General features: G+C 40.6%; 1 protein-coding gene across 2 annotated transcripts in view; it reads left to right on the top strand.

Annotated features, from left to right (window-relative positions):
• LOC120774914 (teneurin-a) overlaps positions 1-15,957 on the top strand; it is a 226,763-nt gene that overhangs the window by 35,288 nt on the left and 175,518 nt on the right. The window lies entirely within an intron of this gene.

Here is a 15,957-nt window from a genome sequence, read left to right as displayed (position 1 = left end):
CTACTCTTGAAGAACATGTTTTAATTGTGTGATCTGTGATACTTTGATTTTCCTTTCAAATAGTCTAGCAGATATGTGCCCTATATTACTGCTTCTAAAGTGGCGAATTGAGTAATACAAGTTCATAAAGTTTGAAAAGAGCAGCAATGCTCGCCAGAGTTACTTGTGCACTAGAAATGTGAGTGTGTGTGTGGCTTTTAAGGTCATCACGAAATTGTAATGGTACAAGATTGGATCCGAAACACGATTGCTTTTCGTCGAATGGATAAATCGCAAGCGCACCGGCAGTGGTTTGATATTGTGCCTATTGGCGCCGGGAACATTCCGCTGAGTGCTCAATTGGAGCTGAGCTTATTATGGCAAAGTGCTCGCTGCGTTATGCAACATTGCAGAATTCAGCCGATCCAATTGCAATCTCCATTTTTTAAGTGGATGTGGATATAAGGTGTTTGTTGGCAACTGTGCTGATTGCTGTGTCTGCAATAAAGCCATAATGCACACTCTTCCCCGCACCCGATGCCTATCTACACTCTTTCATTATAAATTTGCATGTGCCTCGTTCTCGTTTTGCTTTCGTTCCTCTGGCTGCAGACATGTGCAGCATATCGTTTATTGTCCTGATGTTTACCTTTTATGAACAGTTACCATGAGTACAAATCTGGGGGCGTATCGCCGGAAGTGCACCCGTGTCTTAACACGGCTTAAGTTATAAGCAATTCTAGTATTTGTCAGAAAAAATGCTTCTTAATCGAAAATATGTTCCCGTGTGAAGAATTAAAAAAAATTTTCTTTAATAAAAAAATAAATGCAATCTTTAGCCGAACCCTAAAAGGGATACAATGAACATACTAGTGGGCTTTTCTGCTATTCTATTTTAGATTATGTTGTGGTGCTGCTATAAACAACTAAGAGATTCAGTCACCTTTTACCTTTTCCGAATTTGTTGGAAATAGCAAAATTTTAAAGTTTTCATCTGATGGACGTACTCGTTGTTGTCAGAATGTTATATTAAGTCTTCAGTTATGAAGCGATTTTTCGATCAGTCTGACAATGGAATTGCTTCCCGATTACAAGGATCTTACATATGTAGTTGGAGTACCTGTAACGTGACGGAAGATTAACAAAGTTGCGTGTGCCCAATGTTGGACGGAGATAGCATCTGTGAAAAGATTCTGAGAGCCTTTATCCTATAAAATGCCCTCGACTTTACTAGCTATCCCTGCTTAAAACGTTGATCGCTTTAGGACTGATTTTCATCTAATGAAAGATGAAATGAAAAATGAGCATTCGAGCTCAAGGGCTTCACATCCAGTTAATGCCTTCCTTTGTGCCAATCAATTATTGCTCAACCATTGATTGTCGTTGTAAATCATGTCGGTGACAATCATCGTCCCATCGGATTCAAATATTTAAGCAAGAACATGGACGTAAATAGTTCTGCTGGCACACCTGATAAGAAGCAGCAGCATGAGTACTCGCCTAGGTGGCAACTTGTGGGTGGGTTTGTTGCAAAGTGCTCGTATTTCATATTTGCTAACATCACTTGCCGCTTAGTGCTCCGACAGGCTGACGATGGTGGCGGCGGCGCCACGACGACGTTGCTTGCCACAGTAGAGCACTTGAAAGTCGGAAAAGTCATGCAACCTTTGGGACACTTGTGCAATTGTCGCAATGATACAAATGAGCGCAACAGCAACGTATATTTGCAGACACGCCACGCCACGCCAGCTTTAACTCGGCTCCCGCCATGGCTCTTACAGTCTACTCCGCCGCTCAGCCCCATCCTGCGCCGGGCGTTTGCATACAAGCATGGAAAAGTTCAGCTGAGTCACATTTGAGTTGTAAATTTTGTTTAACCTACTTCGCTATTAATGTGTTTATAATGCCAAGCCGCGCACACCCGCAACACCCGCGCCCACACGTGCCGACACACAACACTCGCACACAATCCAGGGGGCCTCGGTGTGTTGGCATGCATGCGAGTGTGCCGAGAGCGCGCCTGCGGGCGTTTGAGCTCACAGCCATGTCCCGTCTATTTGCGTAACCCCACTCATTCACAGTAAAAGTCTCCATGCATTCTAAGTGAGCGGGGGAGCGTGTAACTGTGTGTTGGCAGGTTCCATTAATGCGCGGCTAAATTTATCTCTGTGAAAGTTTCATACTTGTTGTGTTTGTTGTCACATCAACGATGAAATGCAAATGGACGGGTTTTCCTTCCACCGCAACCGCTATTCTATTTTAATTTCCTGTTTCGCTCTACCTTTTTCACGTTAAGAAAATGAGTGAACGAACGGGGACTCGAAGCGCGGAAAAGTGTTGGCAAGAAATTTACGGGTCATTAAAGACGAATCCCAGAAATGACAGGTATGGAGTTAAGCACTCAATTTGCCGAGTCACTACAACTTTGCCACTTAACAATACAAAAACATAACATTTGCGGTTATTATTCGTGCTCATATCGCAAGTTACTTTGAGGGCTACGAATGCGAATCTTTAACTCGACGTCTTCTACACATACTTTTTGTTCCACTAGTCTTGTCGCAAGGAAAACTCGAATTTGCTTCTTTTTGAAGAGCTTTGATAAATTGCAATGATGAAGTACCTAGTGATCTAAAGAGTTCGTGACATGTTGGAGAGGAAAAAAAACTATGTAAAATCCATATTATTATTATTTGTAATTGCTATCGCAGGTAAAACACTAAAACACTGATTAAAGCAATCCTTCAACTTTTCGATAACAGTTTTGTGGTAAAGAAGATATTGTTGTTGCCAAAAAGATTTTATTCCCGGCTTCTTTGCGTAGATGCTACGCTTCTTTCCTGCGACAATTTCTTTGGCGTTTGCGAATAAGAGATTACAATGGATTAGGGAGCTATATGAAGCAACTTTGGCATCGTTCTCATTGATTTGTCTATATTGCGGAGTCCACTTTACACGGAGCTTTCACATCCACAGATTTCTTAAAAGTGTCAGTTATTTCGATTGCCTCACATTACGATCACTTTGAATCAATTATTTTTTATCTTTTCATCAGCATCTGCCTCTTGGACCTTGGGTTCTCATTTAGCAGAGTTGTGAACCGAACACATTTTACCAATTGTTCGGCCTGGTTTGATCTAGCCACATTGAAAACGGACTTTAAAAAGTTACAAATATTTGGTCGCATTGAATCCATTGTCTGGAAACACCGAGCTGTTTGACAGTACAGAAAAAAAACTGAAACTTTTTCATTTTTCGCGTGTTAGATTTGAAGAAGCCTTCCTCTCTAGAGATATCCAAAAACTTTCTTGGATCGAACTGAACTGCTTTACATTGTTGCTGTTTTCCCATATTACTATTTTGATAACAGAACAGCACGCAAAGATCGCTAGATTGATGACGGCTTATATCTAGAAAGCTTCCATTGAGAATTATTCGCAATAAAGTTCTTCTTTGCCTTGATTACTTTCCTTAAAATTATCAACCAAGAAAATCTAATTAAGCACCGCAAATCAGCAACCGGAAATCATAATTAATAGTGGTGCAATTATTTGTTTTGCTGAAATCGACACTGTTGTGGTCGTGCGATGTTGGTCGACCCTCTGCCCTCTGCCCTCCCAACGACAAAATCATAAAATACCCAACGCCAACCACTGTAGAAATTCATTTGACATGCTGTCAGATAAATGAATTGAGGTAGTTTTTGCGGCCACTGATTGATGGGTGAGATTTGTTGCAAGTTATTGGATATTAGAATTCAGGGAACTCCGCTGGCTTGAAAGCTCAAGCCTTGGAAAAAATAACCTCAAGTAGATCCCACAAAATGTTTGTGTATTTCTATTTCCTACTTTTTCGTAAAAAAAAAACTTTTTCGGAAAAATTTGTAATATTTTTAAAATATAGAATTTAGAAAAACCCTATTGTCGGTATACATATGTATATATATTTTCGGCATTATTTTGATTGTAGTTTTGCAGCTGGCAATATTTTCGCATGAGAGCGTTGCTGTAATGCCGAACACAATAAAACATTTATAATTAACTGCCATGAATTATTAATTTCGGTCAACTGATTTGTTAGCCACGGGACTTGCTCGCCAGATCTCCAATATATTTATGGTCAAATGGCAACGGAAGTCACTAAGCGAATGGGGAATTTATTACATTGCCGCTGTTGCTGCAGCATTTGTAAAAGCTTTGTGCCGGAAATGTATGATTTCAAATTTCCATGCAAAAAGTTGGTGCAACCGCCCCAGAGCAGGGCGGCAGGGGGCAAGGCAAGGCAGTGATAATGAACGAATGCAGTTGCAGAAGTTGCAGTGGCCAGAGAGGCCGACAGGATGCGCCATCTGCAGCGGTCACGGTGGCATATTTGCACATTTTGTAAGTTTCAAGCGCTGGTCACGACCGTGAACGCGCCTGCTCTGTGTGCGTGTCATGCTTTATGGGTCACTGCCATAAATGTTGCTGAAGCCGGAAACGGTTTCAGGAAACGGATGAGCTTGTTACCACACAAATGTTCAGCTCTGCAGCGTATTATGAATGATTCTTTATTATGTGGTATATTTTTTAGTTGGAATTTAGATAAGCGGTGTTTTCCGCTGAACACGCCTGAAAGATATCAGCTCGAGGCTTCCTACTGCCCGAGTCGCCAATAGCAGGAATTTAATGCTGATTATAGGGTGCCACCCGGATTGGCTAGAGACGTGATAAACGATGAAGGAAATGACGATCACAGAGTCCTTGCTAAATGCCGTCTCTATGAAACATGTCTGGGCATTAATAATTCTATTTGCTATAAGATGCAGTCTTTAAGGGGTTCATCTTATGTGACGGGCTCAAAAAATCGATTTTCCATAAATTGCTCTCTTGTTTAGAATACGGTAGTAAAGTGATTTTTTAAAATTCGAAGTCTTTTTGATAACACAGCAGTTAGAAGAAGAAGTTGTTCGAAGCAGGTAGTGGAAGAAAATCTTAACGAATCCCTAAAAAACAGGCCGTTACATGGTATGACCCTCTTAAACGGTTTCCATACTTTAATGTGTTATTAACAACAGTGAGGTGAACAAGTTCAAACTTTGGGGTGATAGACATTGTATGAGCAACATACGACCAACAAAAACGACAAAATATGTTCTTGCGGTCGATTTTTCTTTTGTTTTTGCTGCAGGTTATATTTGACTGAATAACGTATTGATTATCAAATCAGAAACTCCCGTTGTACTATGTTTTACGAGAACCTCAAGCAGGTATCTGACTGCCGGTGCGTATGAGTGACATTTTTCTATTCGTTGCGCAAAATAATGGGACAAGAGCGTGAGTTGGCTTTGTGTGGCAAATAGACGAAACAAAACATCGCCAGCTTTTAGCAACTCTATCCAAATCGTGGCTTATTGTTTTTTGCTTTGTTTGCTCGGCGTCACTGCGCTTCAACGTGCTGCTGGTGCGTTGTGTTGGCACCGTTTTTGGCTTGTGCCTCATCTTTGGCGTCAGCGTTGCCACCTTATAAATTTAGGTGACTACATTAAAATGGCAATGAATGAATGAATGACGGATTAAGGGAAAGTACAGCAAGGCAAATGTGTTGGTGTATTTATGCTAGCATTTGCATCTGTAAACATTTATAGCCGACTGCAGCTGTGTGTGCGTTGCGCTGGCTGTCCTTAATTGCAAGTAAGTGTAATTGCCTGCGTCTCTGCACTTTGTTCACAGCATTTTGCAAAGTTTTTTCCTAGCGTTAATCTGGGATTTTCACAGGTGGGTAAATAATTGTGTGTACGCAAATACATATTTATATGTAATCGCGCTGTAACCCGAGCCGTGTGTATGTGTGTGAGCCATTAAATATACAAACAAATGTTGCAATTTTGTAAATGAGGACGTAAATTTCACCACTATGAGTGTAAGCCCCAATTACATACATACATAATATGTTATATATATACTATATATTATATACATATTTTCTGTTCTGAAGTGCCGTTGAAGCCTCCACAGTTAAAAATATAGCTAAAAATTCTAATAATTTAAAATATCGAATGTATTATTCTGAGTTATGATTTATATTTGTTTTTGTGTTTGAAAATAATAATGAAATCATAAAAAAATTGTCTAAGGCGGAGAATGAATTTAATGCCGAGAACTGGCAACATTGAAAATCGTCGTCCATGTCGAAGCAACCCTTGACCTTTAGAAACCAACGTAGACTAGAACCTTTCGTTACAGCCTTTTCGTGCTTCTATAAAATAAAATCCTTTTGTCAAACTTCATTAGATCAGTGAAGACGAATGAATTGTAATATGACCAATGATAATTCATTCATAAATTTGTTGCGCCGGTCACTAAGACTCCTCGATTCGAGTTTTTACACTTGGAACACTCCAGAAATGAAAGTTATGAAAAACAGGCGCTGCGAAGTTATGCGCGCCTCTCGCCCCAGTCAAATTCGAAGAATGAAAAGAACACAGCCAAAGTCACACAACATCATCTCTTATGCACACACATACTTACACGGAAGTGAGAACTACTGCCTCTGTGCTATATTTATACCGTGTGAGCGTGTGTGTATTTGTGTATGTGCGTGCTCTGTTCATATGCGCACTACTCACCCATTTTTGAGGTAGTTTGTATGCATACTCCATATTCGCGTTGCATACATCAAGGCGCGGACAAGTGTGTGTTTCGAGCTCATGTCCGCATACATTTGCATTTGAAAGCCAAATAAAACTGTAAAGCCATCCGAGCGCCAGCAAACAAGGCACGTTACCTAAGGCTTCAGGCAGGGTGGAGAGCCACGGGGGGGCAAAAAAATTCTACAAAGTAATAAAGAGGTAAGGGGGTTTCCGGCAAAAAAGAAGAAGAGAAAGCAACCAGTCATCCAGCGTGAACGACGGTATAGATGTTTGTGGGGCCAAAGTCGGCATCAGCGCCCGCCGCGGAGGCGAAGGCGAAGGCAGAGGCAGAGGCTAGCGAAATAAGCTCAGGCGCTTATCTAGGATAATGGCACACATACTAATTTTTAATAACTCCAAATGTGTCGAAATGTTGACACACACACGCGCGCAGGCAGCTTCCCACGGCGGAGCGCACATGTGGGCACGGGCGCATTCTTCCGTGTACGGAGTGTGTGAGCATTGGCGGGTGATAAGCGAAATTGTGTGCGCAGTTGGGCGCTGTGTTGTGCAATCGCGTTGATTAAAATGAAAAATAAAATGCTCACCCGGCGCGCATGTGAAATTTAGAATGGAGGAAATGCAAAGAACGCTTGGACTAAATGCCCGTAAATTTCCAGTACACGAATTCTATGAGTTGGAAAGTACTTTTTGAAGCAAATTACTTTCGCCACGCCTCACTGTTGTCAGCCACGATTTGTGTATTTGTATTTGTGCTGCCACCTTAATTCGCAAAGCCCTGCAATAACCATAGTAGGAAATCAGAATTTTAATATAGCAACTTTTATCTGTCCCCATGAGCTATATCCCCCGAATTACTACTAAGCTCTCATCAATGACGGCAGCCTTGCTGTTGCAGGATCTGGATTTGCTTTGAGTTGCAAACTAAAATCAAACATTTTTATATAAAAGTTTCGACCTTCGTAAGAAAAAAGGCAGCAGCCCCTCCAAACGCATTTAAACCCCTGTGTTCCTTCGCCTTTTGAAAACAGGATTTGTATGAAAAGTAATAGGACTGAGTTGATTTAAAAAAAAATTTATTGAACCAATCGTTACAATTCTTTGAAAACTTTCAAAATAGGTTTCTTCTGCGTCTTGCAGCGCTACCATCGCAATTTTTATGCATTGAAGGCGTAACGGAAGGCATTCTCCTGAATTGCCTTGAAAGCCGAGATGCATGCTGCTTGGATCCCCCTTCATCGGCCTTTTCAGGCAAGGAAACAAAAAAGTCCGGCAGCCATATCTGGGCTGTAGGGCGGCTGGGGAAGCGTTGGGATGCCAGCCTTGGTTAGGTAGCTGTTTACAAGAAAGGCGGTATGAGCCAGTGCGTTGTCGTGGTGCAACTTTCAATCAGCTTCGAGGTCCTGTCGAACCCGATTGACCCTTCGTTTTAGTCTTTTGACGACTTCCACGTATAACTTGACGTTAACGGTTTGTCCAGGAGGAACAAATTCTTGGGCGTTTTCACTTTGGATTTGCTTATTCTTCCCGTCTTCATCAGCAACCTCTTCCTAGCCCTCCAAAAACGCCTGGTGCCACCGAAATACACCGCTTCTTGCTAAAGCAACATCTGGGTAAGCCTGCTTGATCATATCAAATGTCTCTGTCGCAGATTTACCGAGTTTCACACAGAATGTAATCGCGTATTTCTACTCTAACGAACGCTTCATTTTCGGCTTGCTCCATACACGCTCCGAATTACAGTCGTGACGGAAGAAAATCAGTCCTATTGTTTTCTGAATGTATGTTTCTTCGCTTATTGATTAACATCAAGTCCATCAGAAGTTTAAGTGCCGAAATAATTTGTTAAGAACACGAAATATTAAATGATCTCGCGGAGCACCGCGGAAATTACAGCCACTTGCAAACACTAGACCTGTAAGCAGTTGGAACAACCCTTGTGAAATGTATATGCATTACAGCTTGGGCCAGCCGCCGCCCAGGTAATCGCCGTAAAGTACAAATTTACCACTGTTAATAATTTAAGAAGCTCATGGTGATTGCATGAACGCACTGTGGCAGCTGCAGAAGTGCACATGCATATACATATATCCTTGTATGTGTGCGTAGAGCCCATTCATATCAGTTCTCGCTAATCCATATATTTAGTGTGACAACGTTTGCAAATATTTGCTGTATCTCCGTGCAAGCTCATGCAGGTAAACAAATGCCCGCACATGCCACACATGCCCCGCACAGAGAGCCTCGGATCCGAATGTGTTAGTATGCGTGTCATGCAGGATGAATATTTAAATAAAATTAATCGAATATCTGTTGAATAAGCAGTGTTGCAATTGCTCTACTTTGTTGCATAAATGAAGAATTTCGTAATTTGGATCCATTTACAAAGCCTTAATTAATAGATACTTGACTGTCATACGAGTTCACTTGCCAAAATCAAAATATTCGTGGGCATGTTAAAGGTTATGTTTTCCAAATATTATTCGCTTAAATGTTATACAAAAATTTATAAAATCTGAGCCAATTAGCCGTAGAGCATTAGATTTTATTCTATTACTCCTTCATCAGATCTCCTTAAGGAATAGTTGTTAGCAAAAATTAGTGAATGGGTGAACCAAGAGCCATACTTTTGCTTCTCTATAGTGTGACTACTATTTGTTGTTCGACATTCTCAGTTCTTCAAACTTCAAAGGCTCGTCTAGTTCCATGATTTTAAGTAGTCCATCTGTGCCTATTTTCTATATGACGGCGGAGTTTAAATGACCTGGTTCTTGTAGTTTACAACAATGTCTAAAGTTTGGTTCCGTCCAAACCTCGCGCTCTCTTATTCTGCTTTAATTTGTCTGCAAATAAGCGCTTTCCCGTCCGGGCTCCAGTGCAAATTTACAAATATTTACAGTGCTGGAAGCTTTCGAAGCTTTCAGTTGTGATCTAAATTCGCACAGTGCTTACACCAAATAAAATGTGTTTGAACTCGAGGAAGAGAATTTGTTGTATTTATTTTAGATTAATTGAAATATAATGCGATGTTTGCTGAAAATATTAAATAATTATAATCTTGTCGTTAGACTTAGAACTGGGAAGAGGGTGACGGAAAATTTGACCAAATGTGATTTTACTCAGTCCAGAGCGTGTTATTCGTAGAAATTCACTCCGAGCTTTTGGGAGTCCCACAGACGTCAATCGTAACGATAAGAGCTCATTACTGGACAATAGAAATTTGGTAAATAAGGATGCCCGAGACGACACAAGCCAAACCAAATGACACACTATCCTGGTAATTCTAAGCATATTCTTCTTTCCTTTCGTTCTTGATGTCACGAACTAAGTAATTTTTTCGTCAAAAGCTCTGCAAAGTAGTTTTGAGCCGGAACTGTAGTGTTATCTATGTATATTTGTATTTCTCTTGTTTCAATGCGATCTAGCCGAGTTCGCAAACACCTTCAGCCTCAATGTGTCACAATTTGAAACGTTGACCCTAAGAAAGACAATTTTATTTTGCAGAATTTAGTTAAATCATTTTTCCCGGACGAAACTGACCTTTCTGCGATATGTATAAATATTTCTGTGCGGCGGTTTTTTATAACACTATTATTAATTTTGATGTAAGCAGTTGTCAGGGAACCCTGAAATTTCTGGAATACACGTGCATCTGATTCTCCGAAAAACAAATTACTGTTGTCTTCACTTAACGCCACAACAAAGGCGATTCATTAATTTAAAAATTTTAACTTTGAGCGAAACATGTGTCTGCAGATTACGGCTCCCCTTCGGGTAATAACTGTCAGTTTGTCTAATAAGTTGCTGTCAGAGAAGTAACGGCTTGCACGACGCCAAGATGAAGTCAAGGATAAAACTATAAAAGCGAGAAACTAGCAGCATAAATCAACATCATAAACCAGTTGTTGCTACTATTGCCTCTGTTGCTGTCACTTTGCTGCTTGCTTTGCCAGCCGGAAGAGGGCTGGGGCAGCGAACACAATGCCGCGGTGTTTCGCTTCGGCACAATCAGGTTATTAGTTTATTGGAAGCAATGTGCTTGCAACAAAGCGCAAGAGTGTGTCGAAGAGGAAAATGTCGAGTAAAGGAATACACAGCAAGACGTCAAAACCGCAGAGTTCGGCTGAACCACCCGGGAAAGTGATGAGAATGTGGCAGTAATCTGACACTTTGCCATCATTTATCGCTAACGTTGTGTGTAAGGTTTTCGCGCCCTTACCCTGGAGGGATTTGGCGTGCGGACTATCCGCTGGCGTCTGTGAAGTTTAAAGTGCTGCTAATAGGAAATAAATTGCCTTCTCATCGCAGCGTTAAATTTTTAAAGCCAAGAATAAATAAATGAAAGCTTAACTCGAACGGTTCTCTTTGCGTAAACATATGAACATTGCGAAATGTAAAAATAAAAATAAAGGGAGCAACATTCACGCAACGTCACATCTCGTCCGCTCCGCTGGGCTTCTGCATTTAACCATCACTCACCAGCCACTCGCCACTAAAAAAAGTGTTTGCCTAAAATGCAGCTCAAACTTGTTTTGATATACTGGAACGCAGGAAGCCGCCGGAAGTGTGGTCATCTGTTGCCGTGGTGGCAACTTGGTCAACTCGTGTCCAATGTCTGTTCTACACAATAGCAATCAACAGAGGCCAGCCAATGCCGGCGTTGCTCATTCGCGAGAAAAGCACTTCTTTGTTTGACTATACGAGTTAGCAAGCCGAAGTGAATCAGCTTTTTTAAAATTACATAAACACAATAATTGTCTGGAATTTTGGTGACCCGTAAACATACCAGGTAGAAAACAGCAGAAGATTAAGTGAGTTGGTCTTTTTATATACTGCAAAATCGAGCCCCACTCATTTAATGCCGGATAAAAGTGGGAACCTATTAATGGTAAAACCAAAATGTAATGAATTTGGAAAACAAATGAGTCGATGTATAGTACATAATGGCATAGCGAACGTCATCGAACCTCGCCCTTAGCGAGGACAACTGAGCCTAAACAAATAAACTGCTTGCCAATGGGTGTTTCGTTTGATCGCATAGAATTCATTTAAAATTGTTGTTGCATTACAAGGATACTACTTATACAATACGGTTACATATGCAGCCAATCTGTCCCCCCTTTTTAATAAAAGCGAATTGTTAGTGTTTCATTGCATATTTGTTTGGCCTTCGACCATACAAATATTAGTCAAATGTGGCAAGATTCATTGTCTTAATTCAAATTTCCTTTTATGCTTTTCCTTTGATTTTATTTAATAAACTCCTGCTCAAAAATTGTATATTTCCTTTGATTCCCCTCTCACTTTCACTCAAAAACTACCTCTCTTAATAAGAGAATGGTAATACTACTTCAGTAGTGAGAAGCCGCTTTTCAGAATGACATGGGAGAAGACATTGCTCTTGATTTAAGATAACATGAGTTAATGTATCATTAACTGTCCAAATTGGTAAGGTCTTGAAATGTGCGGTGTGACGCCCATTCTATAAACTATGACCTATCTTAATGAAATTTATATATCGCGGAGGCAAACATTGAGGAGAGGGTAAAGAAAGTTGGCTTATACTGCTGTAGACGAGCTCTTAGAAGGAGTTGAGGCCACTCAACAAAAGCAGTACTTTGGAGTTCTTGGTCCCACAAAGAACCGGCGACCAAATGAGACCCTATGTTTTTGTTTTTTTATCGTTCAGCCACTCACCTAACCTAATAATATATAGTTAAGAGTAGGGGATGAGTATGAGCCATGGAAATGCACTTATGTGGACGAGCAATGTGAGTGTGAGTGGCTGCCGGCCAACTGTCTGGGTGTGCGCCACGTGTGCTGGTGACACACAAAGCACAGCTAGAGTCAAGGGTGCACCTGGTGACGTGAATTGAGGCACACAAACTCGATAACAAGAAACGAAATCAAATAGATGAATTTCCATATACATATGTATGTGTGCGTGGAGTCGCACAAACACAGCCAAGCATGGCGAATGGCAAGTGGCAGCAAGCGCCATATTTTATATGCTCGTGTACCCGTCATAAATGGCGACCGCAGTTCAGTGAGCGCGCCCTGTAGGGGCTGATGTATGGGTGGGTGTGCGTGCGTGCAAGTGACACGTGCATGTCATTTGTGTGCAGTTGGACGGAAAGTGCTCTTTGGGCCGAATGCTCGTGCACCATGCACTCAGGTTTGAATTATGGGCAGGTGTCGCAATGCAACAAATTGTTACGAGCATCCTCATGCCGCGCAGGCGACGCTTGAGTGCCGTTCATTGGAGCAGGTGTTTAAATTATGGAAGAACAAGGTAGTACTAAGGGCGGTCGCAACCGACTATAGGGATGTGAACGCGTGCAGTCAGAGAACTTTCGGTTCCACATTTATTTAAAATACAAACTTTTTTAACTTGTGGCACTATCCCTGTCATTCTTTACTCACTAACACTTTATTTAATGTTGCGGAATGACCTATGCAAAATCAATATTTTCTTTGGGAATTACTCACGTTAGTTCGTCACAAGTTTTCGCAATTTTTGCTTCAGCTCTCGTATTCGAACTCGAACAAAATCACTACACTTTTATGGCTTAAGAGTGAGAGTTCTCTTGCAAATATTCCCATCCCTCATATATAGTATATAGCTATAAGTATAGTAACAGTTTCATGTCTGTACATTGAAATTATCTCAAAAATGGCATATATTTAAATAAGAAAATACTTTGAAACCACTTGGTATTACGTTGTTGTGCATTACTTCCTCTTAGCAGCAGTTCCCCCAGCGGAGTAAACCTTTTACCAGTCATAGGCTCTTTGTATCTTTCTAGTTATACAACGTTCGGACCGACATTAAAAACATTATTTCGTAGAAAAAATAGGTTTTCGTCCTAGAACTTACGTTTTCATCCTTATGAAATCTGTCAAAGGAAAGCACATTTAAAAGCAGTTTTCGCTGAAAACTAATTGAAAACTTACATTCCATTCATTTTGATCGGTGCCTTCTCTAGTTTAGCCGGTGTTATTGGAAGACATATTGCGCCATCCCTAAATTATCACTTCATATTTGCTTAAATTCTGCGTGCAAATAGTATAAACCTATAAAAAATTTTGTCCAACACGATTTAATCGGCATCCCAAGGTCCCCTATTATCCCTTAGTAGGATTAAACTTTATTTTTCCAATTTAGCTGGCTTATTGACAACGGCAAGGTGCTGGGTAGTATAATATAGTCATTATCTTCTCAGAGCCAATAATTTCATTATTAAAATTTTCGTTTCGGGATTCTATGAAACACCATCTTTAATAATAAGTGTACCAAATATTAAAGATTCCAAAACTTACTATTTTTGGTGTTCAAAATGTAAACAAATGAAAACACTTCGAAAACACTCGGTGTCGGTCAGAACGACTTCTACAATCCAAAAATATTTTCAATGCCCGAACTTAGTATTGATTCTTAAGACTTTGTTCAATGAAATAAAGGACTAAGATTTATTGCGGCGATCCAAAGGCAGGAATATTACAATAAAGTTAAGGCAAATAATTGAAGTAAGGAAAAGTAGGTAATAGAGAAACACTTTACACAGGGTACAGGCACGGATCCACGAGGGAGGAACTGTGGGAGATTTACCCCCCTTAAAAGTTAAAAGTTATACATTATTTATAGTGAATAGTATATTTATTGAATTGAATTTTGGTATAATGAGAAAACGCCGTATTGATTTTATGCTGTAAAATAAATGTTGAAATATGAGTCAAAACTTAAATTATATAGTGAAGAAAACGGTGCGGCAACACCAAGCAAATTTGAATCACCATTGACAACGAGTACGAGGGCAGCGTCTTTCAATTGGAATTTTACAGAAATTAGTTCAAAAATTATCAAAAACTATGAACTAAGAGTGCTTAGTGCCTTTACTAACTTAAAGTTTTTAAATTTTCTACTTGGGTTGCAAATGGTTTGGTTTCAAACTTGCTGGTTAGCTCTATTCTTCTGTCTTCTGCGGTATCAAGTACACGAAGCGAAAAGTGTACCCACTGCATTGGCATCCCTTTTTGTCCTTCTTGTCCTTCTTTCCTTTTGCTGCAATAGTTCTCAAAGGCCATTCGATCCACTTGCCATGGCTAGGAAAAACTTGTTTGACAAAATTCCATGCTTTCGGGAGAAATACGAGTAGTAAACCGAAGAAGCTTCCTTGACTGTTGTCAGTGCTGCCAAAGCAAGGGAAAGAACGCTTGCTTGTGAAGCAAAGATGGGAAAAAGTTTCGCGCCAATGTGAATTAATTGCGTGACACATGTCGTCCATTAAAGAAACTATAGCACAACGCTACACTTTTGCGGCAATCAACCGTTAGGCCCACAAGCTCACCAAACAGGCGTAATTAAAACCCAGACGCTTAGCTGTAATGCTGCCTGTGCAGATGGGAGCGCGGAGGCAGCACGCTGCTCAGCTTTAAACTCAGTAGCTCCACAGCGTTCATTAGATGACGTCACACATTGGGACGTTGCTGCGCTTCTCGCACAAGGCGGCGCGCATCTAACACCATCTTACATTTATGTAGCCATTCAGCTATGTGGTCGCGACGCTTTTCGTTAAAAAATGGTGTTGAATAAATTATGTGGCGCGAAACTTGAGGCCGTCCAGGAATAGCACGCGTTGTGCCACCAGCCGGCAACTTATCTTCCTTTTTTCTGGGCGTCAAATTATCACGCTGCATCATCGCCTTAGCCGGCTCAACATTTTCCTCCGACCTCTCTTCTTCTCTTTGCGCGCTGCTCAGCATTTTGATGAAGATGTAATGAACTTAGTATCTGAAGACTTGAAGACTTTATCTATTGATAAATGTTGTTGCTATTGAAACAAATGCTTAATGAAAACGACGAGCACCGGAGGTACGACGCTGGCCGGAGCTTTAAAATGCTGGCTTTAATCGAGATCTGGCCCAGATACGGGTATACATGTATGTATATAGCTATGTATGTATCAGATGTTAGCTTTTTGCATACAATCAGAGCTGATTCAACCATTTCAAGGTAATCGAGCAAAAAGTCGATTTAATGATTCACAGCTCCGGCTGCAGTCCAATTGCTGAAAGTTCGTTTTTACTAATCGCCTATTTTGTAAATACTGCTCTGGGCGTGATACTGTTGAAACTAAATTAATAAATTTGTTCATATTTTCTCAATACTCGCTAGATATTCAACAAATACTTCGAATTCTAGAATTTGTAGTAGACGCCCTTGTAAAGCAAAAACTTCGCTTTTTATTAGTTTGCTATAAATTTGCGTGGTTCGATTCCTTCAATTCCTCGGCATTGTCGCAAGTGTCGATAATTCCCAGCTGTGCCTTGACGTATCGACCACAAAC

Source organism: Bactrocera tryoni, chromosome 4 (assembly GCF_016617805.1).
Source record: "Bactrocera tryoni isolate S06 chromosome 4, CSIRO_BtryS06_freeze2, whole genome shotgun sequence".
Taxonomy (NCBI): domain Eukaryota; kingdom Metazoa; phylum Arthropoda; class Insecta; order Diptera; family Tephritidae; genus Bactrocera; species Bactrocera tryoni.
This window is presented reverse-complemented; position numbering and strand designations above follow the sequence as displayed.